Raw genomic sequence first — 27747 nt, 5'->3', positions numbered from 1 at the left:
CTTCCTGCCTTTTGTTTCTGTCCCCACTTCCTTGTGCCCTATCCATCTATACCCATCCTGTCCATGTTTTTGAAAGTTGCCTTTTGAACGCCGTTAATGTATTTGCTTTCAAAACGTCCCCTGACAACGCGTTCCAGGCACTCACCACCATCTGCGTAAAAATCCTGCTTCGCACATATCCTCTGCACGTTGCCCCGCGGACCTTAAACCTATGTCCCATGGTGCCTGCCCCGTCCACCATGGGAAAGAGTGACTGCCTATCCACTCTATCTATGCCCCTCATAATATTGTAGACCTCTATCAGGTCACCCCTAAACCTCCGTCTTTCTAATAAAAACAGTCTATTCAGCATCTCCGCATAGCTAAGACCATCCAGACCAGGACAAATTCTGGTAAAGCTCCTCTGCACCCTATTTCAAAGTCTCCGCATCTTTCTGTAATGTGGCATCCAGAATTGTGTGCAATATTCCAAGTGCGGCCTCACCAAAGTTCTATCCATGACTTGCTAATTTTATACTAAATGCCACGTCCAATGAAGGCAAGCATTCTGTATGATTTCTTCACTACGTTGTCCACCTGCATTGCCACTTTCAAAGATCTCTTGATGTATGACCAGATCTCTCCGATTTTCTATATTCCTAAGTTTTGCTATTTACTGCATATTTCCACTCTATGTTAGACCTACCAAAATACATTAATTCGCATTTATCCTGAATAAAACACATTTACCATTTATCTATGAAAGTCTCCAATCTATATATGTCCTGCTCTATCCTCTGACAATCCTCAACACTATCTGTCACTCCACCAAACTTGGTGTCATCCACAAACTTACTAATCAGACCAATTACATTTTCCACCAAATCGTTCAAATATACTCCAAGCAACAGAGGCCTCAGCACAGTTCCCAGTGGAACACCGCGGGCCATTGCCTTCCATTCATAAGAACATAAGAACATAAGAACTAGGAGCAGGAGTAGGCCATCTGGTCCCTCGAGCCTGCTCCACCATTCAATGAGATCATGGCTGATCTTTTGTGGACTCAGCTCCACTTTCCGGCCCGAACACCATAACCCTTAATCCCTTTATTCTTCAAAAAACTATCTATCTTTATCTTAAAAACATTTAATGAAGGAGCCTCTACTGCTTCACTGGGCAAGGGATTTCATAGATTCACAACCCTTTGGGTGAAGAAGTTCCTCCTACATTCCATAATTCAGAAAATAACCCTTTCACTGCTACCCTCTGTCATCCGTGACCGAGCCAGTTCTGTATCCATCTTACCACCTGACCTCAGATCCCGTGTTACTTCACCTTTTGCACCAGTCTGCCATGCGGCACTTGATCAAATGTTCTTTTTAATAAATTTAAAAAACGCAATACATTTTTTTTCCAATTAAGCGTTAATTTAGCATGGCCAATCCACCTACCTTGCACATCTGTTGGTTTTGGGGGCAAAACCCATGCGAACACGGGAGGTATGTGCGAACTCCACACAGACAGTGGCCCAGAGCCGAGATCAAACCTGAGACCTCGGCATCGTGAGGCGGTAATGCTAATCGCTGTGCCACCATGCTGTCCTTTGTCAAAGGTTTTACTGAAATTCATGAAAACGATATCCACCTCATGAATCATCTTTGTCACCTCCTCAAAAATACTCGATCAAATTAGTGAGGCACGACCTCTCCTTCACAAAACCATGCTGTCTATCGCAAATTAACCCATTTCGTTCCATATGGGGATCAATACTGTCCCTGAAAATACTGTCCAATAATTTACCTACTGCCGACGCGAGGCTCAACGCCGTATAATGTCCTTCAATATCGCTGCTGCCTTTCTTAAATAGAGGTACCACGTCAGCTATTCTCCACCCCTGTGGATTCTCACCCGTGGTCAATGAGGACACAAATATGTCAGTTAAGGCCCCAGCTATTTCCTCCCTTGCTGCCCTCAGTATTCTGGGGTAACCCCATCCGGCCAATGAGACTAGGGATCTACTTTAATATATTTTAAAAGACCCAATGCTTCCTACTTTTTGATTTCAACATGACGCAGTCTATCCAGCCACCTTACCCAAGAATCGTCTTCCACTAAGTCCTTTTCTTTGATCAACACTAATGAAAAGTATTCACTTAGTAACCTTCACGTCCTCTGGTTCAACATAAAAATACCTCCACTCACCTTAACTGGTCCAATCCTTTCACTGGTCACCCTCTTGTTTTTTTACTTACGAATGAGATGCTTTGGGGTCCACCTTAATCTTCCTTGCCAAGGATATTTCATGGTCCTTCACAACGCTCTTAATCTCCGTCTTGATCACCTTCATACTTTCTTTATAATCTTCTATAAAGTATCGACGTTTTCATCATAAAGAATTCCCATCAGCCAATAGCGTCTGTGTCCTTTCCGAAGCAATCACCTCAGAATGTTACTGGATTCGGTGACATATTGAACATAAAACAGTACAGCACAGAACAGGCCCTTCGGCCCTCGAAGTTGTGCCGACCCTTGTCCGAAAACAAGATCAAGCTATCCCACTCCCTGTCATTCTTGTGTGCTCCATGTGCCTATCCAATAACCGCTTGAAAGTTCCTAAAGAGTCCGACTCCACTATCACAGCAGGCAGTCCATTCCACACCCTAACCACTCTCCGAGTAAAGAACCTACCTCGGACATCCCTCCTATATCTCCCATCCTGAACCTCATAGTTGTGCCCCCTTGTAACACCTACATCCACCCGAGGAAATAGTCTTTGAACGTCCACTCTATCTACCCCCTCATCATCTTATATACCTCTATTAAGTCGCCTCTCATCCTCCTCCGCTCCAAAGAAAAAAGCCCTAGCTCCCTCAACCTTTCCTCATAAGACCTATCCTGCAAACCAGGCAGCATCCTAGTAAATCTCGTTTGCACTCTTTCCAATGCTTCCTCATCCTTCCTCTTGTGAGGTGACCACAACTGCACACAATACTCCAAATGTGGTCTCACCAGGGGCATGTACAGTTGCAGCATAGCCTTGCTCAAGCCCCCTGTGAATAAACGTCACACACTATCGGCCTTCTTCACGGCTCTATCCACTTGAGTGGCAACCTTCAGAGATCTGTGGACATGAACCCCAAGATCTATCTGTTCCTCCACATTCCTCAGAACCCTGCCGTTGACCCTGCAATCCGCATTCAAACGTTTTCTACCAACATGAATCACCTCGCACTTATCAGGATTAAACTCAATCTGCAATTTTTCTGCCCAACTCTACATCCTATCAATGTTTCTTTGCAACCAACAACAGCCCTCCACCTCATCCACTACTCCATAAATCTTGGTGTTTCAGCAAATTTGCTGACCACCCTTCAGCCCCCTCCTCCAAGTCATTGATAAAAATCACAAATAGCAGAGGGCCCAGCACTGTGGTACACCACTGGTAACTGGTCATCAGTCTGAACAGTTTCCATTAACCACCACCCTTCTATGTGATAGACAGATACATATCCAATTGGCCAAATTTCCCTCTATCCCACACCTCCTTACGTTCTTCATAAGCCGACCATGGGGAACCTTATCAAACGTCTTACTAAAATCCATGTATACGCCGTCAACTGCTCTACCTTCACCTACACACTTAGTTACCTCCTCAAAGAATTCACTCAAATTTGTGAGGCAGGACTTACCCTTCCCGAATCCGTGTTGACTATCCCGGATTAAGCTGCACCTTTCCAAATGGCCATGAATCCTATCTTTCAGGACCTTTTCTATTAACTTACCGACCACCGAAGTAAGACGAACCGGCCTATAATTACCAGGGTCATTCCTATTCCTTTTCTTGAACAGAGGAACAACATTCGCCACTCTCCAGTCCTTTGGCACTATCCCCGTGGACAGTGAGGAGCCAATGATCAAAGCCAAAGGCTCTGCAATATCATCCCTTGCTACCCAGGCCCACGCCATGACCCTATCCCCATAACATAGAGACCCCACCAAACCATTTTGGACATTATGGGCAACTTAGAATGGCCATTACATCTAACCTGCACATCTTTGAACTGTGGGAGGAAAGCGCAGCTTCCGGAGAATAAAATACATGATGACACGGGGAGAACGTCAAGACTCCGCACAGACAGTGATCCAAGCCGGTAATCAAAACTGGGCCAGGAGCTCTGAAAGCACAGTAACAACCACTGTATACCGTCCTGAACTAATGCTTGAAACGGATCATTAATCATTCTGCCAAACTAACGTTTTTCTCTCCATCCAGCTGCAGAATTTCAATGTTTATTTTGCTTCTCTCCAGCTAATGTAGCTACAATTGTGACCCTGGCTCATCGGAATTGTGGACTCTCCAGATGTGTCACTCGCTTTCTGCTGGCCATGGCAGTAACAGATCTACTGGTCATTATTATCGATCTAATATTCAGACACATCCCGATTGTTTACTGGGAGCGGATATATTTCCTGTGGTTTATCCCTGTGTGTAATATCCATGCCGTCTTTCTTTATGCAGCTACGGATTGTTCTGTCTGGTTTACTGTGGTTTTCACCATTGATCGATTTGTGGCCATTTGTTGTCAGAAGCTGAGCAATAAATATTGCACTGAGAAAGTAGCTGCTGTGGTTCTCGGAACAGTGACTCTGCTGAGCTGTTTTAAAAACATTTTTTGGTACTTCATGTTGTCAGACTCGTACTCTATTCGAAACAAACCCAGCTTTTGTATTCTAACATTCGCCACTCAATTATCTCCTGTTTGGATAGCCATCGAGTTTCTGCATCACATTGTGACCCCGTGTGTCCCATTCGTCTTGATTCTGTTGCTTAATGTTGGAACCATCAGACACATAGTGGTGAGCAGTAAAGCCCGCAGCCGACTTCGGGCAAACAATGCTGCGAAGAGTTCCAGAGACCCAGAGATGGAGAGACGAACAAAATGAATCATATTGCCGTTCGTTATCTCGTTGAATTTCATCCTGTTAGTGACAGTTTTAATGGTGTATTCTATATGGAGACGGACATATTATTTGATAGATGATTCTGCATTGATGAGTGATGTGGTTCTGGAAATTGGCGTCATGTTGCAGCTCCTGAGCTGCTACACAAACACTTGTATTTATGCCGTGAACCAAACCATTTTCAGGGCGCAGTTGATGAATGTACTAATATATCCATTTGTTTCGGTTTTTCGATGCATTCAGAGATGTACAGAATTGAATGATTGACAATTTGGAGCAATTATTTGCGTGTTTCAATTTTCACATCGGAGTCGTTGGGAAACAGCGGACCGGAAGTACTCCCACGGCAAAAAGCGGGGGGGGGGACCCACTGTCACTGTCGCAACATTAGCAGGGTGGATCCTATCACTCTGGTGTCAGAGAGATTTGCGGAGACTGTGGCTATCGATGAACAGCAAAACGTGTTGCTCCTATCGTGACAGCTATGGTGAAAGTGTTATGTGCTTACAATGTGAATGAGGGGCAGGGTCTGCTACAACGGGGACGGAACGGACGTTCTAGGCCCCACTGTTAGCTGAGGGGTTGGCGGGTACTCTGATTAGGGTAACAAAGCCCCGAGACACCTCATGCTCTGGTAGCGGGGCTATCTTGATGTATTGGTGATAACGTGACTTCCAAAACCTCCTAATCCTGACGTCAGCAGTCTCCCTCGCCTGTGCTGAAATATTCGAGTGTTGATGAAGCTGAAACCTTACCCATTGACCGGAACCCCATCATCGCGAGTAACATTAGATTGTTCGGGGGATGTCATTAAAGGTACTTACCGAATTTGCTGATACACCAGATAGCTGGGGGTGCGTGAGATGTCACAGGTAAATTGTGGCATTAGGATCTCTGCCATACGCTTAACGAGAGGCTTTTAAAACGCACAGACAGACTGCGAACGTGCACTCATCGGTAAATGCGGGTGGGAATGATCTGTCGCTGCCACAGCAGAGAGCCGTGTATCCTCTCAATCCAGTGTCAGAGCGAATGGCGGAGCTGTGGGAACACCAGAAGAAGATGAGTCGTACACACAGTGCCGAGAGCCAAGTTGTAATTTATTCGTGACACTTCAGCAAGGCCTTTATATAGCATGAACAAACGTTGAGGGAGGGAGAAACATTTTGTGGATTTGAAATACAAGGTAGAGAAAGAAGAGGTTGACAATACACCATAGAACATGGAATATAGAACTGGACATCACAGAACAGGCCCTTCGGTCCACGATGTTGTGCCGAACTAGTCTGAAACTAAGATCAAATGAACCTATTTCCAATCATTCTAAGCACTCCATATGCCGATCTAATAACCGCTTGAAAGTTCCAAAAGTGTCCGACCCCCCCCCACTTCCATTACAGCAGTGCGTTCCACGCCCCAGCCACTCTCTGAGTAAAGAACCTACCTCTGACATCCCTCCTATATCTTCCACCATGAACCTTATTGTTATGCCTCCTTGTAACAGGTCCATCTACCCGAGGAAAAAGTCGCTAAACGTCCAATCTATCTATCACTCTCACCATCTTATACACCTCAATTAAGTCACCTCTTGTCCTCGTTCGCTCCAATGAGAAAAGCCCTAGCTCCCTCAGCCTTTCCTCATAAAACCTACCCTCCAATCCAGGCAGATCCTTTGCACCCATTCCAATGCTTCCACATCCTTCCTATAATGAGATGACCAGAACTGCACACAATACTCCAAATGTGGTATAATCAAGGCCTTGTACAGTTGCAGCATAACCTCACGGCTCTAAAACTAAATCCCCCTGTTAATAAATGCTAACACACGATAGGCTTTCTTCGCGGCTTTATCCACTTGAGTGACAACTTTCAGAGAACTATGGACATGAACTCCAAGATCTCCCAGCTCCACATTCTTTAGAACCCTGCCGTTAACCCTGAAATCCGCATTCAAATTTGTCCTACCAAAAGGAATCACCTCACACATATCAGGGTTAAACTCCATCTGTCACTTTTCAGCCCATCTGCATCCTATCAATGTCTCTTTGCTGCCTAAAACAGCCCTCCATATTACCCACTACTCCACCAACCTTGGTGCCATCAGCAAATGTACTAATCGAACCCTCAACACCATCATCCAAGTCATTGATATAAATCACAAATAGCAGAGGACCCAGCACTGATCCCTGTGGTACACCGCTGGTGACTGGGCTCCAGGATGAAAATTTACCATCTACCACCACCCTCTGTCTTCGATGAGTTAGCCAGTTACTGATCCAATCGGCCAAAATTTCCTCTATGCCATGCCTCCTTACTTTCTGGATGAGCCGACCATGGGGCACCTTGCCAGACGCCTTACTAAAATCCATGTATACGACATCAACTGCTCTACCTTCATCTATGTACTCAGTTACCTCCTTAAAGGATACAATCAGACTTGCGAGGCGAGACTTAGCCCTCACAAATCCGTGCTGACTATCCTGGATTCAGCAGTATCTTTCCAAACAGATCAACAGGGCGGCATGTGGCGCAGTGGTTTGCACTGCGACTGCGGTGCTGAGGACCCCGGTTCGAATCCCGGCCCCGGTCAGTGTCCGTTTGCTGTTTGCACAATATCTCTGTGTTCGCGTGCGTTTCCCCCCACAATCCAAAGATGTGCAGGTTAGGTGGGTTGGCCACTCTAAATTGCCCCTTTATTGAAAAATAATAATAATTGGGCATTTTTTAAAAAGATAATGCTACCACTGTGCTACCACTGATCCCTTCAACATTTCAGAGTATGGTTAAACGTCAGCCTCTGAGGGTCACATGTCGGTCAGACCATGTGAGGCTGGCAGATTTCCTTCCCTAAAGGACGCTGATAAACCAGATATTTCTTGAAGGACAGTCGATGATGGTTGCATTGACACCATGACCGAGAGGAGCTTTCAATTCCAGACTTTGGAGTTGAATTTAAATCTGGCGAGCTGCTGTGTTGTGACTTTAACTAGTCTAGTGGCATTACGTGTCTAGAGACAATACCACTGGACCAGTATCTCATCATAATCGTCAATTATCGAACACAGTTATAGTTTTTCTTCCATTAAGAGACGGAAAGTGCTCACAGTTCTCCAGAAATAAAAGAGACAACGTTGATGTCACTCAGCACGTCTGGCAGTTCCTGCGGCGTGAGAAACATAGTTTTTTTCATTTTGTAAAGTTAGAGTTCCCAATTATTTTTTTCGAATTAAGGGGCAATTTAGCGTGGTCAATCCACCTACTCTGTACGTCTTTTGGTGGTGGAGGCGAAACCCACGCAAATGCGGAGAGAATGTGCACACTCCACACAGAGAGTAACCCAGAGCCGGGATCGAACCTGGGACCTCGGCGCCGCGAGCCAGCAATGCTAACCACTGCGCCACCGTGCTGCCCCTGTGAGAAACATAATTACCATCTGGCGTCCGTATTCACATTGTACCCGTAATCCTGAGTTCATCTGACCAACGCGTTGTGCAACTGTAGAAAATCCCCTGTTATATTCCATCATCCTTGTTAAAAATCACAACATACCATATACCTTCCAAACTGCTTCCTGTGCCTCCAGAGTAACCGTCGGTGATTCATGGAAAATGGCACCAACTTCACGCTGTACTTCCGGAACCTGCATTAACTTAAATAAAATGCTGCTTATCTATATGGCCTGCGAAAATTGGACATGTTTACACATTTCCTTCCGTATGTTCCATCTGGAAAATGTTCGCTGCCTCACTTCATCAATCCGTATCCCTTTGCATCCATTGATTTGGTGAACTCATGCATTTTTTTAAATCCACGTTGGAAAAGGCCGAGATCCCAGTAATACTTTCCCCTGCAAGCTTGCAGCCTGAAAGATGGTGTCATTTAATGTGGTAACTAATTCGAGCTGCAGATGTCAATGCTGGTCCCATGCCTGGTTCCTGAAGCTGTGAAGGGTGCTACGTCACTGGTGTCAACTCGAATGGACACTTTAAGGGATTCTCTTCAATCAGTACTGCTGATTCACCATTCTGTTTCTGTTCACTAATCAGAGTTCAACGGCTCAGGAACAGTTCTCAATGCCAGAAATAAAACTCGAGGAATAACCCACTCTTCACAGGAAATGTCAGTGTTATTGGTGCGAGGTTTTTAATTTTCAATTCAACTCCCTCCCCTCTGCAATCTCTTCCGCTCCTCACTACTGCACTGGAATGTCAGCCAGGATATTTTGTGCTCATGTCCTGGTGTATGCGGGCAGCACGGTAGCATTGTGGATAGCACAATTGCTTCACAGCTCCAGAGTTCCCAAGTTCGATTCCGGCTTGGGTCACTGCCTGTGCGGAGTCTGCACATCCTCACCGTATCTGCGTGTGTTTCCTCCGGGTGCTCCGGTTTCCTCCCACAGTCCAAAGATGTGCAGGTTAGGTGAATTGGCCACGGTAAATTGCCCTTAGTGTCCAAAATTGCCCTTAGTGTTAGGTGGAGTTACTGGGTTATGGGGATAGGGTGTAGGTGTTGACCTTGGGTAGGGTGCTCTTTCCAAGAGCCGGTGCAGACTCGATGGGCCGAATGGCCTCCTTCTGCACTGTAAATTCTATAACTTGAACCTACAGCCCTCTGGCAAAGAGAAGAAGGTTGTGGTTTCAATTCCATCTCCGGGTAGAACATTGTTGCCAGGGCCACACGAATAATTTCTCAGGCAAAGGGTTCCATGCACAAACCCAACCACCATATTTTGAAAAACTAGCATGTGGTAAAATGAGTGAAAAAAATATCCTGTAGATGTCGACACATTTCATTGATTATGACGGCAATCAGATCGCAATACTGCTTCAATGGTTGCACAGACATTTATCAGAAGTGTCCCTTAATAAAATTCCTTGACAAATAAGCAACAGCACAAGTGCACAGATTGAGATCTTACACGGGTTTGAGTCGGTTTTACCGGCTTTATCCGGCGGAAATTAACGGATTAAGAATGGTAAATGTAAGGAGCATCATACGCAAATTGCCCAATGGCGATGTTCAATGCGGTGTATTAAACATCACCAAGGAAGCTGGCACAGAAATAAACACGGTCCCATAATGGGAATAATGAGTGTGATGGGCTCTGCTCATTGCGTGTGTTTCAGGTGGTTCTTCACATTTCACTTAGGAGTTTGGGCGTCCAGGCGCTAACAGGCAGTTATATTCTTGGCTCCTATCTATACGCTGTGGCAGCAATTATTCAAGAGAACTACAAACCAACAGATAACAGTTTATTCCAGTTGTGTCATTGAGACAGGAGGGATAGTTAAAATAATTTGATATAGTTACAATTATTACCTCGATAATATTGTTTGGAGCTTCGGCTTTTTCTTATCATTTATGATCGAATTTGAAATGGTACCTGCTCTCGCCATTCCGCTCGTCTTTTTAATGCTGAAGGAGAGACAGAGAAAGTGTAGGACTGAAGGTAGGAGAGAGAGTTGAGGATGAGAGTGCGGAGGAGACTGAGAGACAGGAGAGTGAAGATAAATTCCAGACCAATTGTAAGAGGACCGCAGAGATCATTGCAATAAACCAAACTTCCTGATATTTAACATTGATGGGGTACGCTGAAATGATTCACCTTTGCGCAGGATAATGAATATCATCATCAACCACCATGTGTTCTGCTGACACATGTCACAGAGCAGCTTCAGCCTCGGTTCCCTGACATCATCTTCTGAAACCTGATGAAAAACTGTATTTTCTTTAGAGTTACATTTCTGGAGACATATTAATGACCACATATGAACTAAAAAACATCAAACATCTTATTTACACCAAGAAATACTCACCATTGATCCATGACCTCTGAAAGAGATCAGATCCTTGCTGTTTTCGTGACTGATAGATGACAATTCCGGCCACGTCAGTGTCTTTATTCGGTTAATAGATCACCACGGCATGAAGTCATGTGCAGTGAATCCAGTCAGTCCGTCTATAGAAACTCGTACATACATTAGATACAAAGGCGACACGGCTTGCCATGCACGGGAATGTACATTTTCTTCTGAATGAAATGAAATGAAAATTGCTTATTGTCACGAGTAGGCTTCAATGAAGTTACTGTGAAAAGCCCCTAGTCGCCACATTCCGGCGCCTGTTCGGGGAGGCTGGTACGGGAATCGAACCGTGCTGCTGGCCTGCCTTGGTCTGCTTTAAAAGCCAGCGAATTAGCCCAGTGTGCTAAACCAGCCTAAACCAGCTAAACCATGATTCATGGATTTCAAGATTTTCTTCCTATGTTCCACGATCCACTTGACTGTGGGAGGGACGCAATGTGACAGTTTAGGTGAATTTCCAATACGGTCATGACAGTTTGCATGTAAAGTGTGAACATTGATGAGATCCAACATACGTTGGAAAGTTTTTACTGGGCGAATACATGGCGTTCATGTTTATCGGCCGTCACAGTTGTGGTTTTGGCTTTTGAGGGAAATGCTTCGACCAATTTGTTGAAAGTATCATTGGTTGCTGGCATATATATGTGTAACCCCCTCCACCTCCCAACTCTCAACAAAGCGCAAGATCATCCACAAAATAAATTTGCAAATTCGACCAGGGGCCCTGTATGCGCCTGAATATCTGATCGTATGATCGTATCGGTCAATGTGCTTCCGGGCACATATCAAGCACTTTTCAATGTAATGCTTTATATATTTATCAAAACATGCCTCCAACATAAGTTCTTCATTCTGTCTACAGTTCTTGCTATTCCATGATTATCCCAATCCGCAATAAATTGATTTATTACTTAGTTACAATCTAGGGTTGGCAACACGCATCTTCCATTTTGAAGACCTAGACCCTCCCTGATGTTTAACCTGTTTTTCTGCTTCTTCAATGATGATGAGAATGGGTTCGAATGGGTTTGAAAACAAATTGTTCATTTAGAATTGAAAATGCCCCTCAAATCGAGCCTGCCAATACCGGGGCAGCAAACTGGCCTCTTGCGGAGCAAACCCATCTGCATTTAGATTGCCTGCTGGCGAGGGTCTATCGCGAATCTTTACCTTAATTACCCCACTTTGTCCTCCTTGGGCGTTCTCGATTACATATTTTAGTAAGGTGGTCGACGGGAGAGACTGTTCATCCATTAACACAAATCCTCCAGCTTCACTTATCCGCAAAAAGTCAGTCAGTCCATGAGAAACATACATGCTATCTGAAACAATATCATGTGGTTTGGAGTGGGTGGGTGGGGGGGGGGGGGAGTGATCCGAGTAGGTGACTGCAAATGTTACTACTGTTCATCAGACACTATGAGCGCTCATGGCACTGGGTAGGTTCAATGTTCTTGCCTCGAACACCTGCCCTTGACTGTTTACCGTATGATTACCACATCCGAAATTCCCTCTCTCCATCCTCATTCGAGGATCCCTCTATTAGATGTTTTAGTGGGTGTTTGTGTCTGTCTGTTGCTCTCTGGTTTCTACCGGGCTATTGGACACTACCCCTACCTCCCTGTTTTATTTTGGCAGATGTCGTCCACTGGGACAGGGTGCTGCCACACACTGACAGTCCAGCGCTTCCCCGCTATTACTGATTTCTGCTAGGAAAGTGATTGTAATACGTCTGTTACGGGAATGTCCTTCCCTTGTAACTTTAACATTCATCGGGCTTTGTGATCCTGACTTAGAATTCCATCTCTTATGCGTCCATCTAATAATAATTGGAGGGGACTCGGTACTGCTGAGATAGGGAGTGGATTAGTGCTAATTACATGGGTAATCAATTGGACTGCCCAGGAAACTGCCAGCATGTGGCGTTCAAATGTGGAAAAAGCCGAGAGGAGCAGAGATATCTTGGGGTCTCTGTTCATAGATCATTGCAAGTTGCCACTCAAGTGGATAGAGCTGTGAAGAAGGCCAATGGTGTGCTAGCGTTCATTAACAGAGGGATTGAAAGTAGGAGCCGTGAGGTGATGATGCAGCTGTACAAAACCTTCGTAAGGCCATATTTGGAGTACTGTGTACAGTTCTGCTCGCCTCATTTTAGCACGGATGGGGAAGATTTGGAAAAGGTGCAAAGGAGATCTACCAGGTTGCTGCCTGGAATTGAGAGCAGGTCTTGCGAGGAAAGGTTGAGGGTGCTAGACTTTTTCTAATTAGAACGGAGAAGGATGAGAGGTGACTTGATAGAGGTTTAGAAGGTGATCAGGGGAATAGATAGAGTAGACAGTCAGATACTTTTCCCCCGGGGGGTACAAACCATTACAAGCAGACATAAATTTAAGGTGAATGGTGAAACATATAGGGGGGATGTCAGAGGTAGGTTCTTTACCCAGAGAGTAGTGGGGCATGGAATGCACTGCTTGGCAAAGTAGTGGAGTCGGAAAAATTAGGGACCTTCAAGCGGCTATTGGATAGGTACATGGATTACGGTAGAATGATCTAGTGTAGATACATTTGTTCTTAAGGGCAGCACGGTAGCATTGTGGATAGCACAATTGCTTCATGGTTCCAGGGTCCCAGGTTCGATTCCAGCTTGGGTCACTGTCTGTGCGGAGTCTGCACATCCTGCCCGTGTGTGCGTGGGATTCCTGCGGGTGCTCTCGTTTCCTCCCACAGTCCAACGTTGTGCAGGTTAGGTGGTTTGGCCATGATAAATTGCCCATAGTGTCCAAAATTGCCCTTAGGGTTGGGTGGGGTTAATGTGTTATGGGGATAGGGTGGAGGTGTTGAACTTGGGTAGGGTGCTCTTTCCAAGAGCCGATGCAGACTCGATGGGCCGAATGGCCTCCTTCTGCACTGAAAATGCTATGATAATCTATGAGTAATCTAGGACAAAGGTTCGGCACCACATCGTGGGCCAAGGGGCCTGCTCTGTGCTGTATTTTTCCATGTTCTATATTCTATCGACGTAAGAATCAGAAATAGTATCGTCCATCGCCGCAACCGGAATGTCAAAAGGTAATTCTGGATTCTGTTTGTATGGCTGGCTCCTGAGTCAATGTCTTTTTAGTTCACGAATGGCCTATGTGAACAGGTCAGTCCCCTTCCAATGGGAGTTCTTTTTTATTAGTTCAGACAACGGTGACGCTTTTTGTTGCAAAACTGTCCATGTGGTTTCAGCAATGTTGTAAAAATCCTAAAATTGAATGTTAAGAGTTTTCAATCGATGGTAACGGGAATTGTCAGGTGGTCAACAGCCTTTTGCTTTCTATCTTGCGATTCGTCCAGGTCACCATAGCGCCTTAGTTGGTGACCCGGCTTTCCATAATATCAGCACTTTGGCTTAACGTTTTGTCCCAGGATGTCGAGAAGGCCTTGCAAATCATCGCGGATATCTCAGTGTTGCTCTCTCGGTACGTTTTGGAGGATAAGGCCGTCTTCATATTGAATTAAAATGTTGGGTTTGGAATATGGGAATATTGTGAAATCCCTGCGGTAAACATGTGCAGGTGGACTGACGAACCAGGACGGTGAAGGTGAATTTGTGTCGGGGTTCCTTTCTTAAAGAAATTGACCAACATCTAAAACAGTAACATTTCGGGCTTGTGTTGTTCGTTATATCAATATTTCGACAGTGCTCACTACCGTGAGGGAGGTCAAAGGGGTTGTGTTATTCAATTTTGGATACTTAGGGGCCAGGATTCATGCGGCTTCTTAACTCGCCAGGTAGGTGAATTATTTGCTGAGAATACGGGAAGTAGGACTCCCTGCCCCACTAATCCGCTAATTACTTTCGGCAATTTTTCTTGTGATCCCTTGGGGAACCCATATTCTTTCTGAAGCTTGGGTCCAGCCCTCTACAGCGACCTCTGCTGACAATCTGCAGCTATCATGTTTGAGTTGCGCTGAAACCTGCTCTCGATTCCAAACACTTGTTGCACTAATGGTCACCCTGACAGGTTATCTTTCTGAAAGCAGAGTTTACCCACGGCACACATTTGGTCCGTGTAGTTAGACACAGGAATCGGGGATTACATCTTTAACTCTCCATCAATTTATCAAACAATAAAGGATAAACTGAACTTTCACATTCGCTCAAAGCCTAGGATGTGTTATGTCCGAGAGATAACTCACTCAAGAGAGCAGAATGGAAAATCAATATGACTTCCAGTCGAAACTCTAAAGGGTCAGTTTCTCCACGTTTTTACAAGTGACCGTAGACACCGTTCAACATGATTTTCCTTTGTATGAACCAAGTGGTGCGCGATCCTCCAGTATCCCAGAGGCATTTGGCTGGATGCCTCCTACTCAATCGTTCACTAGGAGGTGCCCTATATTCTCACATTTGATGCTGCACAGGCCAGAGACCGTTATTGATTACAAAGAGGGACGTGTGTAGATTGAGACAGGGGCGAGCGCTTCTCAAAACTACGAAGGTTCTTCTTTCATGCATACTGGGTTCTTCCATCTCCTTCAGGCCCGTCCGAGTGCTGGAGACTTTTCTCAGCAACTTCTGAATAATGTTTAGTTTCGTCAGAGTCTCGGAAATAACTGAATTAGAACTATTAGGTCACAATTAGAACTCCGGCCGGTTCACGCTAGTCCTGGTCTGGTCAGTGGCGCGGGATGTCTGCTGCTTGTGATTCCACCATGACTCTTTTCTCGAGATAGGGAGAGGAATGTAGCTTTATGATTATATCTCTGTCTCCTCCGTCATTCTCCAGATTGTCCTATGTCCCTGAATTAGAGCAACAAGAGTTTGCCATTTTCGGGGGCGATCCCGGTGGCCTGAGATTCTCTTTGCCGTGCTCGGGTTAAATGGTGAAGGAGCCAGGTTACAATGTGTGTTCAGTCAGGTGGATCAACAGATTCCCAAGCTTTCTGGCCATCTTGGCCTGCATGTGAGACCAACCCATTCGTCAATCTGGTACGATTTGTGTTGCGCATGTCTTGTCAGAACGAATAATTTTGTCCCGAACTGTGATCTCGAGAAACTCACCACAGTTGGCAATGCAGAGATTGCTACAATGATTATCAGCCTCTCCTTTCTTGTTCATCTCGTTCAATGTACAAAACTCAATTCTTCGGCGTCACTGTGATATCCAGGCTGATTGTTAGATTTTAGTCAATGTCTGATGCAAATCCTTTCTCACTGAAAATAGCTAACTGCACCTGATTTTTCCACTGCTCAGGTTGTTATTATTCCCTGATGGACATTAGTGAACCAGCTGGGTTTTAACCACACTCGAAAATGGTTTCATGGTCATCGTTCGGCATTTTATTCTAGATATTTATTGGATTCAATCCCTCCAAATGCCCTGGTTGGATTCAAACCCAGGACCCCAGAGAATTTCCTTGTGTCCCTAAATTACTACTACCTGCTATTTTAGGTAATGGTAATCGGATCAGTCTCCGTGGACCCAACTTGTTTCACTTGAGAGAGTCCACTTTCTTTAAACCGAGACTCCTTTCAAATTTGTTCTCCCATAATCTCTTTGGCAGCATCACTTCGGCATCTGAGAGAGATAAGCAGCTCCAGAGGGTGCGAGCGGAGACATTGAAATCTGACATTCACAGCCTGGCGTGTTACAACAATGGCTGTGAATGTGAGAACAATGGATTGGAATGATGCAACAATGTTTCCGAATCAGAGAACAGTCGGTAGGAATGTTCCATCAATGGACGTTTTGTTCTCTCTCTTTCTTCTGGCCTGTAACTTTTAATCAGCAGACAGAGAACCTGAGAACATCTGACACCCTCAGAAGGTAAGCAAGTGACTTTTACTCATTTTAACTTTTATTACCTTTTCAAATTGCGCGTGTGTGTGTGTGTGTGTGTGGGGAGGGGGGGGGGGGGGAGGGGGGAGGGGGGGGGGAGGTAACTGAAGTGACGACACAGAAAAGCTGTGACCTGAGTGGCTGGTTGGGAATCTACACTAAATTAAAAAAATTAAGCATTGGTAACTAATTAAACATAATTACTTAATTATAATTTAGAGGGGTATCTAAGCCAGAGATCGGAGAGTACTATATTTAGCTTTCACATTTATAGTAGAAATCTAGTGCTAGGAAACAGATAGGAAACAGTAACAAAAAAATTTAAATTTTACCTTTTAACTTTAATTTACAAATTAATTGACGCAATGTCAGTTAGAGGAGTGCAGTGCTCTGACTGTGAGATGTGGCAGGTCCGGGAGGCTTACAGCGTCCCGGGTGGCTTCATCTGCAGAAAGTGCACCCAACTGGAGATCCTCACAGACCGCATGGTTCGGTTGGAGCAGAAATTGGATGAATTTAGGAGCATGCAGGTGGCGGAATGCGTCATATATATCAGTTATATAAATGTGGTCACACCCAAGGTGCAGGCAGAGAAATGGGTGACCACCAGAAAGGGCAGGCAGTCAGTGCAGGAATCCCATGTGGCTGTCCCCCTCTCGAACAGGTATACCCCTTTGGATACTGTCGGGGGGAGGGGGGGATAGCCTATCAGGGGAAAACAGTAGCAGCCAGAGCAGTGGCACCACGGCTGGCTCTGATGTTCAGAAGGGAGGGTCAAAGCGCAGAAGAGCAATAGTAACAGGGGACTCTATAGTCAGGGGCACAGGTAGGCGCTTCTGTGGACGTGAAAGAGACTCCAGGATGGTATGTTGCCTCCCTGGTGCCAGGGTCCAGGATCTCTCCGAACGGAGACATCGTGAAGGGGAAGGGCAAACAGGCAGAGGTCGTTGTACACATTGGTACTAACGACATAGGCAGGAAGGGGCATGAGGTCCTGCAGCAGGAGTTCAGGGAGCTAGGCAGAAAGTTAAAAGACAGGACCTCGAGGGTTGTAATCTCGGGATTACTCCCTGTGCCACGTGCAAGTGAGGCTAGAAATAGGAAGCAGGAGTAGCTAAACACGTGGCTAAACAGCTGGTGTAGGAGGGAGGGTCTCCCTTATCTGGACCACTGGGAGCTCTTCCTGGGCAGTTGTGACCCATATAAGAAGGACGGGTTGCATCTAAAGTGGAGAGGCATAAATATTCTGGCCGCGAGGTTTGCTAGTGTCACACGGGAGGGTTTAAACTAGTATGGCAGGGGAGTGGGCACGGGAGCAATAGGTCAGAAGGTGAGAGCATTGAGGGACAACTAGGGAATAGGGACAGTGTGGCTCTGAGGCAGAGCAGACAGGGAGAAGTTGCTGAACACAGCGGGTCTGGTGGCCTGAAGTGCATATGTTTTAATGCAAGAAGTATTATGGGTAAGGCAGATGAACTTAGAGCTTGGATTAGTACTTGGAACTATGATCTTGTAGCCATTACAGAGACCTGGTTGAGGGAAGGGCAGGATTGGCAGCTAAACGTTCCAGGATTTATATTTTTCAGCGGGATAGAGGAGGATGCAGAAGGGGTGGCGGAGTTGCGCTACTGGTTAGGGTGGATATCACAGCTGTACTACGGGAGGACACCTCAGAAGGCAGTGAGGCTATATGGGTAGAGATCAGGAAGCAGAAGGGTGCAGTCACAATTGTTGTGGGTTTACTACAGGCCTCACAACAGACAGCGGGAGATAGAGGAGCAGACAGGTAGACAGATTTTGGAAAATAGTAAAAACAACAAGGTTGTGGTGATGGGATTCTTCAACTTCCCCAATATTGACTGGTACACACTTAGTGCCAGGGGCTTAGACGGGCAGAGTTTGTAAGGAGCATCCAGGAGGGCTTCTGAAAACAATATGTATATAATCCAACTAGGGAAGGGGCGGTACTGGACCTGGTATTGGGGAATGAGCCCGGCCAGGTGGTAGCAGTATCAGTAGGAGAGCATTTCGGGAACAGTGACCACAATTCAGTAAGTTTTAAAGTGCTGGTGGAAAGGATAAGAGTGTTCCTAGGGTGAATGTGCTAAATTGGGGGAAGGCTAATTATAACAATGTTGGGCGGGAACTGAAGAACCTCGATTGGGGGCAAATCAACATCTGACATGTGGGAGGCTTTCAAGTGTCAGTTGAAAGGCATTCAGGACCGGCATGTTCCTGTGAGGAAGAAGGATAAATACGGCAATTTTCGGGAACCTTCGATAACGAGAGATATTATAGGCCTCGTCAAAAAGAAAAAGGATGCATTTGTCAGGGCTAAAAGGCTGGGAACAGACGAAGCCTGTGTGGAATGTAAGGAAAGTAGGAAGGAACTTAAGCAAGGAGTCAGGAGGGCTAGAAGGGGTCACGAAAAGCCATTGGAAAATAGGATTAAGGTAAATCGCAAGGATTTAACACGTACATAAAAAGCAAGAGGGTAGCCAGGGAAAGGGTTGGCCCACTGAAGGATAGGCAAGGGAATCTATGTGTGGAGCCAGAGGAAATGGGCGACGTATTAAATGAATACTTTGCATCAGTATTCACCAAAGAGAAGGAATTGGTAGATGTTGAGTCTGGAGAAGGGTGTGTAGATAGCCTGGGTCACATTGAGTTCCAAAAAGACGAGATGTTGGGTGTCTTAAAAAATATTAATGTCGATAAGTCCCCAGGGCCTGATGGGATCTACCCCAGAATACTGAAGGAGGCTGGAGAGGAAATTGCAGAGTCCTTGACAGAAAACTTTGGATCCTCACTGTCTTCACGTGATGTCCCGGCGGACTGGAGAATAGCCAACGTTGTTCCTGTATTTAAGAAGGGTAGCAAGGATAATTCAGGGAACTACAGGCCGGTGAGCCTTACTTTCGTGGTAGGGAAATTACTGGAGAGAATTCTTCGAGACAGGATCTACTCCCATTTGGAAGCAAATTGACGTATACACGAGAGGCAGCATGGTTTTGTGAAGGGGAGGTGGTGTCTCAATAACTTGATAGAGTTTTTCGAGGAGGTCACAAAGATGATTGATGCAGCTAGGGCAGTGGCTGTTGTCTATATGGACTTTAGTAAGGCTTTTGAGATCGTCCCTCATTGTAGACTAGTACAAAAGGTGAAGTCACACGGTATCAGGGGTGAGCTGGCAAGGTGGATACAGAACTGGCTAGGTCATAGAAGGCAGAGCGTTGCAATGGAAGGATGCTTTTCTAATTGGAGGGCTGTGACCAGTGGTGTTCCGCAGTGATCAGTGCTGGGAGCTTTGCTGTTGGTCGTGTATATAAATGATTTGGAGAAAATGTAATTGGTCTGATTAGTAAGTTTTCAGACGACACAAAGGTTAGTGGAATTGTCGATAGCGATGAGGACTGTCAGAGGATACAGCAGGATTTAGATTTTTGGAGACTTGGGCGGAGAGATGGCAGATGGGGTTTAATCCGGACAAATGTGAGGTAATGCATTTTGGAAGGTCTAATGCAGGAAGGGAATATACAGTGAATGGTAGAACCCTCAAGAGTATTGAAAGTCAGAGAGATCTAGGAGTACGGGTCCACAGGTCACTGAAAGGGCAACACAGGTGGAGAAGGGAGTCAAGAAGGCATACGGCATGCTTGCCTTCACTGGCCGGGACATTGAGTATAAGAATTGGCAAGTCATATTGCAGCTGTATAGAACCTTAGTTAGGCCACACTTGGAGTATAATGATCAATTCTAGTCGCCACATTACCAGAAGGATGTGGATGCTTTAGAGAGGGTGCAGAAGAGATTTACCAGAATGTTGCCCGGTTATGGAGGGCATTAGTTATGAGGAGCGGTTGAATAAACTCGGTTTGTTCTCACTGGAACGACGGAGGTTGAGGGGCGACCTGTTAGAGGTCTACAAAATTATGAGAGGCATAGACAGAGTGGATAGTCAGATACTTTTCCCCAGGGTAGAGGGGTCAATTACTAGGGGGCATAGCTTTAAGGAGAGAGGAGCAAGGTTTAGAGTAGATGTACGAGGCAAGATGTTTTACATCGAGGGTAGTGCGTGCCTGGAACTCGCCACCGGAGAAGGTGGTGGAAGCAGGGACGATGCTAACATTCAAGGGGCATCTTGACAAATACATGAATAGGATGGGAATAGAGGGGTACCGACCCAGGAAGTGCAGAATATTGTAGTTTAGTTGGGCAGCATGGTCGGCACGGGCTTGGAGGGCCGAAGGGTCTGTTCCTGTGCTGTACATTTCTTTGTTCTTTGCTTGTTCCTTGCGTTTCTGTGCCCTACATTTTTGAACTTGGTTTTCCCAATTCATTGTCTTGACTCATTCCCCTGAATGCTGTGCAATCAACCCATGTTTATACTTCCCAGTGGCCTTCCCTGTTCTACTAATAACAGTTGCATCATTCCATTGACTAGACCTTTCAGGCAAGTATGCCACTTTTGTACCAACTTTTGGCAGTTGCCCCTTCGGAAAAATGGCCTGTTCTAATTCATCAGAAGTATTGTGTTCCTCCACAGAAACCCTGTCTATTTCAGTTAATTGGTCCTCATTGTTCTGTAACACATGCGTACCAGATGACTCCGGTTCCTCGTGATGTCTGACTGCTCTGTCTAAATTTAAACATTTGTAATCTGTACCCATTATCCTTGATGAATGTACCCTAACAGTTTGATTACCATGTTGCAAAATAATTGTTTTGCCATCTATGCCTATGATCGTCCCTGTGCCTTTCCATTCATTAGAATTGTCTCTCTTATAGTCTACCATGCGTCCTTGCTGAAAAACGGCATCTGATGGCCGTATGTTAATTCTTAAAGCTCTGCGAATTCTTTCAGTGACTTCTGCTTCCAAAAAAGCTTTTCTACTGCTATGTAATGCATTTAAATGTTCAGCAAAACCAGAGCTAAATGTAGTTCCCTCCCAATCTGGAGGCTGATCATCCAAAATGGACGGCATTTTTGGATTTCTACCAAACACTAATTGATAAGGACTATAGCCCCCAACCATCTGCAATGAATGCTTTGCATGTACTGCCCATGCTAAAGCTGAATTTAGCCTGCAATTTGGTCGATCTGCCAACATTTTCCGAAGCATGCCATCGTTGACAGCATTATTTCTTTCACAGACACCATTACTAAATGGGCTTTCTGCAGCCGTATTTATAACTCTGATATTCATGTTTTCACACAAATCCCTAAACTCACCATTAGCAAATTCTCCCCCATTGTCCGTAAGGAGTTTGCCGGTGGACCCATTCCTGTCCCTATCCATTTTTCCACGATTTGATCCAGGATTACTCTCTTTTCTTTATCATAGATTATCATAGATTATCATAGAATTTACAGTGCAGAAGGAGGCCATTCGGCCCATCGAGTCATTTTACTTCGGCCCATTTACTTCGTACAAGCGTTGATTGACTAAATCTGGTTGCTAAATCTACGAAATGCAAAATAAATATATTATTTGCTTCATCCCAGATCTGAAGGTCCATGGCCACAATGTCGTTAAAATACCTGGCCAAATGTAGGGTTGCTATCGGTCGTGCTGGTGTCCTTATGTACTTCCTACATACTTCACAGCGGTCACGAACCCGTTCTATCAGTTTAGTATAGTCGTCATCCCTTACCCCTGCATCCTTTTATAATTTTTTCAGCCTCCGAGTAGACGGATGTGCAAATTGTCTATGCAGTTTTAATACCGCAAGCTTTTTACCATCTAAAGTCCCATTTTCAACTGCCATTAACACATCCTTAACCACTCTACTTGTAATATTATTTGTCAGTAATGGAATACAATAGTGTCCCGACTGTATTAATTGTAAGTCCACCGTCTTTCCAAAAACTGTTGCCTTCTCCTCTTCCATATCCAGTTTCATGTGTGCTTTCTTCATCGACGGCCTGCTCAGAAGCAAAGGTATCTCTCTTGATACAACATCCGCGCTCATGAAATGATTCACTCCGGCAATATTGCAAGGGATCAACACTCTTTTCAACGACTTCAGAATATTATCATCCCCAAACCTGAAACTTGTGGAACTTTCAAATTCCTTAACCTTGTTACGATTTTCAGCATTCAAAGAGTCCATGTAACATTTTACCCAGTCAATTCCACGGACAGTAGATGTGCAGCCACTGTCCAATACAGCACAGTTGAAGGATTCTGCAACCAACACCATCAATACCGGCGTAAACCTGCTTGTCAATAGGACAATGCCTTCTTTCTGTTCACTATCATTTTCTTCTTCTGACTCTTCCGTGTCAAGTGTCGCTTCAAACACTCTATCATAACGAGTTGGACAGTTGAAAGCATCATGGTATTGAGAGTCACATCGAAAACATCGATGTATCATGCCCCGTGCATTTCTGGAGTTCATCTTCCTATTGTAGGTTCTAACTGGGATTCTGTCTTCATAATTTCCTTGTCTCGGTCTCCTTCTATAGTCTTGAGCCCTGTTCGTAACCATACGACTTTGCCATCCTATTAGTAATGTATCTTCCATATTCTGTCTTATTGCAGGCTGACCTATTTGGGTCATCAGAGCCATCGGAATCCGTGGAATTGACTGGGTAAAATGTTACATGGACTCTTTGAATGCTGAAAATCGTAACAAGGTTAAGGAATTTGAAAGTTCCACAAGTTTCAGGTTTGGGGATGATAATATTCTGAAGTCGTTGAAAAGAGTGGTGATCCCTTGCAATATTGCCGGAGTGAATCATTTCATGAGCGCGGATGTTGTATCGGAATGTTTCCCTAGAAACTTTTGTAAAGCTTTTGTCATCTGTTCGAATAAGGTATCCTTATCAGTAAACTGAACTCCTGACAAAATCAGGAGACTATCCATGTTGCTCACTCTAGCATAGTCACGTAATTTAAAGGCCAACAGACTGTGGAAATTAGAGGTTGTGCTTCTGTAGCCTTTTATATAGTCTGACCAATTCCATTATATAATCTTCCATGAAGATAATCTCCATTTTCCAGAACTTATCAAAATCCGACCATGCTTCATACGCACTTAACAAGTCATCTTTCTTATAAATCTTATCCATATAATGTAATAAACTCTCCAGATATTCTTCTGAGTCTAACTCTTCCAATTCCATTTCAGAAAGCACTTTGTTTTGGATTTTACTGCCATATGGTAGAGAAAGAGCCAATTTCATACCGTGTTTTCTCTTTCCCAAAGCAATTACCTTCGTCCACATAACGACTGCTGCACTTCTCCATTGGTCGTACGATTCCCTTCCAGAAAACAAGGGAGGATAGTCATATCCAGCCATCTTTATCCTCGGTTCAGCCATATATCCCTTTTTTTCTCACTCACTCCTTGGTTTGATCTGGAAAAGTTGTATCTTCCAACCCTTCTCATTTACACAGCAAACCATCCTCTGCTACCAATTGTTTGACGTTTTAGTTGCTGTGATTTGAAGAGTCTAAGGTTCCGTTCCTTTTTCACAAACACCCATTTATTTCGTTCCAACAGCCTTTGTACAAAACCTTAACTATACATCAACTGACAGAGGCCACCTGAAGCCGCTTTACATATTAGTGTGAATTAATGGATACTGAACATAAATGAGACAACTAATGGCAATGTCTCTTAACCAATTACTTAACACCCAGAACCGGTTCCAATGTCCCAAAAATCTGAACCCCTCCCTCCTTCCCCATCTCTCAAGCCACTATTCCTTCTGACTATTCTTGAATTTCTACTAGGACTGTCCCGTGGCACTTTTAGCAATCCTGAGATTACTACCTTTGAGGTCCTACTGTTTAACTTATCTCCGAACTCCCTAAATTCTGATTGTAGGACTCATCCCGTTTTTTACCTATATCGTTGGTGCCTATATGCACCATGTCAACTGGCTGTTCACCCTCCCCTTCAGTATGGCCTGCAGCCGAACTGAGACATCCCTGACCCGTGCACCCGGGAGGCATGATATCATTCGGGAGTTCCGTTTTCGACTACAGAAACGCCTGTCTACTCCACTTACGATTGAATCCCTATGACTATAGCCCTGCCAGTCTTTTTCCAGCCCTTCTGTGCAGCAGAGCCAGCCACGGTACCATGAGCCTGGCTGCTACTACCTTCTCCTCGTGAGTCATCTCCCCAACAGTATCCAAAGCGGTATATCTGTTTTAAAAGGAGATGACCGCAGGGCACACCTCACTGCATTCCTGGTCTTTCTCTGCCTTTTTGGTCACCCTTTCCTTGTCCCCCTCACCAATCCTAATCTGCGGTATGACCAACTCGCTAAACGTGCTACCCACGACCTCCTCAGCATCGCGGATGCTCCAAAGGGAGTCCATCCGCAGCTCCAGAGCCGTCACGCGGTCTAACAAGAGCTGCACCTGGACACACTTCCCGCACATGAAGGAGTCAGGGGCATCGGCCGCGTCCCTGAACTCCCACATTGAGCACGAGGACATAACACGCGTCTGGGATCTCCTGCCATTTTTACACTTTACCTTAACTGATTACAAATATAATATCAAATAATGAATAAGTGCAAGGAATAAAGATTTTACTTACCAATCACAACACTTACCAAAACACGAAGAGTTAAATTTCTCCCAGCTACTGCTAATTGGAGCACTTTCCTTCCCAGCCAATCAGGTCACTGCTTTGCTGTGATGTCACTCTTCAAGGTAAGTTTTAAAAGTTTTTAAAGATGAAAACTGACCTTCCTGACAGACCCCTGGCCACTGCTCCCGCCGAAAATCTGAAGGCCGCTTCTCAGGCAGCTGTGACCCCGCCGCTCTCCTCACGATCTTTTATCCTGTGTCCCCGCTGCTCTCCTCGCGCTCTTTCACTGAGTCCCCGTCGCTCTCCTCGCTCTCTTTCACTGTGTCTCCGCCGCTCTCCTCGCGCCCTTTCACTGAATCTCCGCCGCTTTCCTCGCGCTCTTTCATCCTGTGTCCCCGCCGCTCCCCTCGCGCTCTTTCACTGTGCCTCCGCCGCTCTCCTCGCGCACTTTCACTGTGCCCCCGACGCCCTCCTCGCGCTCTTTCACTGAGTCCCCGCCGCTCTCCTCGCGCTCTTTCACTGTGTCCCTGCCGCTCTCCTCGCGCTCTTTCACTGTGTCCCCGCCGCTCTCCTCGCGCTCTTTCACTGTGTCCCAGCCGCACTCCTCGCGCTCTTTTCTCGATGTCCCCGCCGCTCTCCTCGCGCTCTTTCACTGTGTCTCCGCTGTTCTCCTCGCGCCCTTTCACTGAATCTCCGCCGCTTTCCTCGCGCTCTTTCATCCTGTGTCCCCGCCGCTCCCCTAGCGCTCTTTCACTGTGTGTCCGCCGCTCTCCTCGCGCACTTTCACTGTGCCCCCGACGCCCTCCTCGCGCTCTTTCACTGTGTCCCCGCCGCTCTCCTCGCGCTCTTTCACTGAGTCCCCGCCGCTCTCCTCGCGCTCTTTCACTTTGTCCCTGCCGCTCTCCTCGCGCTCTTTGACTGTGTCCCCGCCGCTCTCCTCGCGCTCTTTCACTGTTTCCCAGCCGCTCTCCTCGCGCTCTTTTCTCGATGTCCCCGCCGCTCTCCTCGCGCTCTTTCACTGTGTCCCCGCCGCTCTCCTCGCGCTCTTTCACTGAATCCCTGCCGCTCTCCTCGTGCACTTTCAGTGTCCCCGCCACTCTCCTCACGCTCTTTTACTGTGTCCCCACCGCTCTCCTCGCGCTCTTTCACTGAGTCCCCGCCACTCTCCTCGTTCTCTTACACTGTGTCTCCGCCGCTCTCCTCGCGCTCTTTCACTGTGTCCCCGCCACTCTCCTCGCGCTCTTTCTCTGTGTCCCCGCCGCTCACCTCGCGCTCTTTCACAGAGTCCCCGCCGCTCTCCTCGCGTTCTTTCACTGTGTCCCCGCCGCTTTCCTCGTGCTCTTACACTGTGTCCCCGCCGCTCTCCTCGCGCTCTTTCACTGTGTCCCCGCCACTCTCCTCGCGCTCTTTCACTGTGTCCCCGCCGCTCACTTCGCGCTCTTTCACTGTGTCCCCGCCGCTTTCCTCGCGCTCTTTCACTGTGTCCCCACCACTCTCCTCGCGCTCTTTCACTGTGTCCCCGCCACTCTCCTCGCGCTCTTTCACTGTGTCCCCGCCGCTCACTTCGCGCTCTTTCACTGTGTCCCCACCGCTTTCCTCGCGCTCTTTCACTGAGTCCCCGTCGCTCTCCTCGCTCTCTTTCACTGTGTCTCCGCCGCTCTCCTCGCGCCCTTTCACTGAATCTCCGCCGCTTTCCTCGCGCTCTTTCATCCTGTGTCCCCGCCGCTCCCCTCGCGCTCTTTCACTGTGCCTCCGCCGCTCTCCTCGCGCACTTTCACTGTGCCCCCGACGCCCTCCTCGCGCTCTTTCACTGAGTCCCCGCTGCTCTCCTCGCGCTCTTTCACTGTGTCCCTGCCGCTCTCCTCGCGCTCTTTCACTGTGTCCCCGCCGCTCTCCTCGCGCTCTTTCACTGTGTCCCAGCCGCACTCCTCGCGCTCTTTTCTCGATGTCCCCGCCGCTCTCCTCGCGCTCTTTCACTGTGTCTCCGCTGTTCTCCTCGCGCCCTTTCACTGAATCTCCGCCGCTTTCCTCGCGCTCTTTCATCCTGTGTCCCCGCCGCTCCCCTAGCGCTCTTTCACTGTGTGTCCGCCGCTCTCCTCGCGCACTTTCACTGTGCCCCCGACGCCCTCCTCGCGCTCTTTCACTGTGTCCCCGCCGCTCTCCTCGCGCTCTTTCACTGAGTCCCCGCCGCTCTCCTCGCGCTCTTTCACTTTGTCCCTGCCGCTCTCCTCGCGCTCTTTGACTGTGTCCCCGCCGCTCTCCTCGCGCTCTTTCACTGTTTCCCAGCCGCTCTCCTCGCGCTCTTTTCTCGATCTCCCCGCCGCTCTCCTCGCGCTCTTTCACTGTGTCCCCGCCGCTCTCCTCGCGCTCTTTCACTGAATCCCTGCCGCTCTCCTCGTGCACTTTCAGTGTCCCCGCCACTCTCCTCACGCTCTTTTACTGTGTCCCCACCGCTCTCCTCGCGCTCTTTCACTGAGTCCCCGCCACTCTCCTCGTTCTCTTACACTGTGTCTCCGCCGCTCTCCTCGCGCTCTTTCACTGTGTCCCCGCCACTCTCCTCG

This window comes from Scyliorhinus torazame, chromosome 20 (genome assembly GCF_047496885.1).
Source record: "Scyliorhinus torazame isolate Kashiwa2021f chromosome 20, sScyTor2.1, whole genome shotgun sequence".
Lineage (NCBI taxonomy): Eukaryota > Metazoa > Chordata > Chondrichthyes > Carcharhiniformes > Scyliorhinidae > Scyliorhinus > Scyliorhinus torazame.
This window is presented reverse-complemented; position numbering follows the sequence as displayed.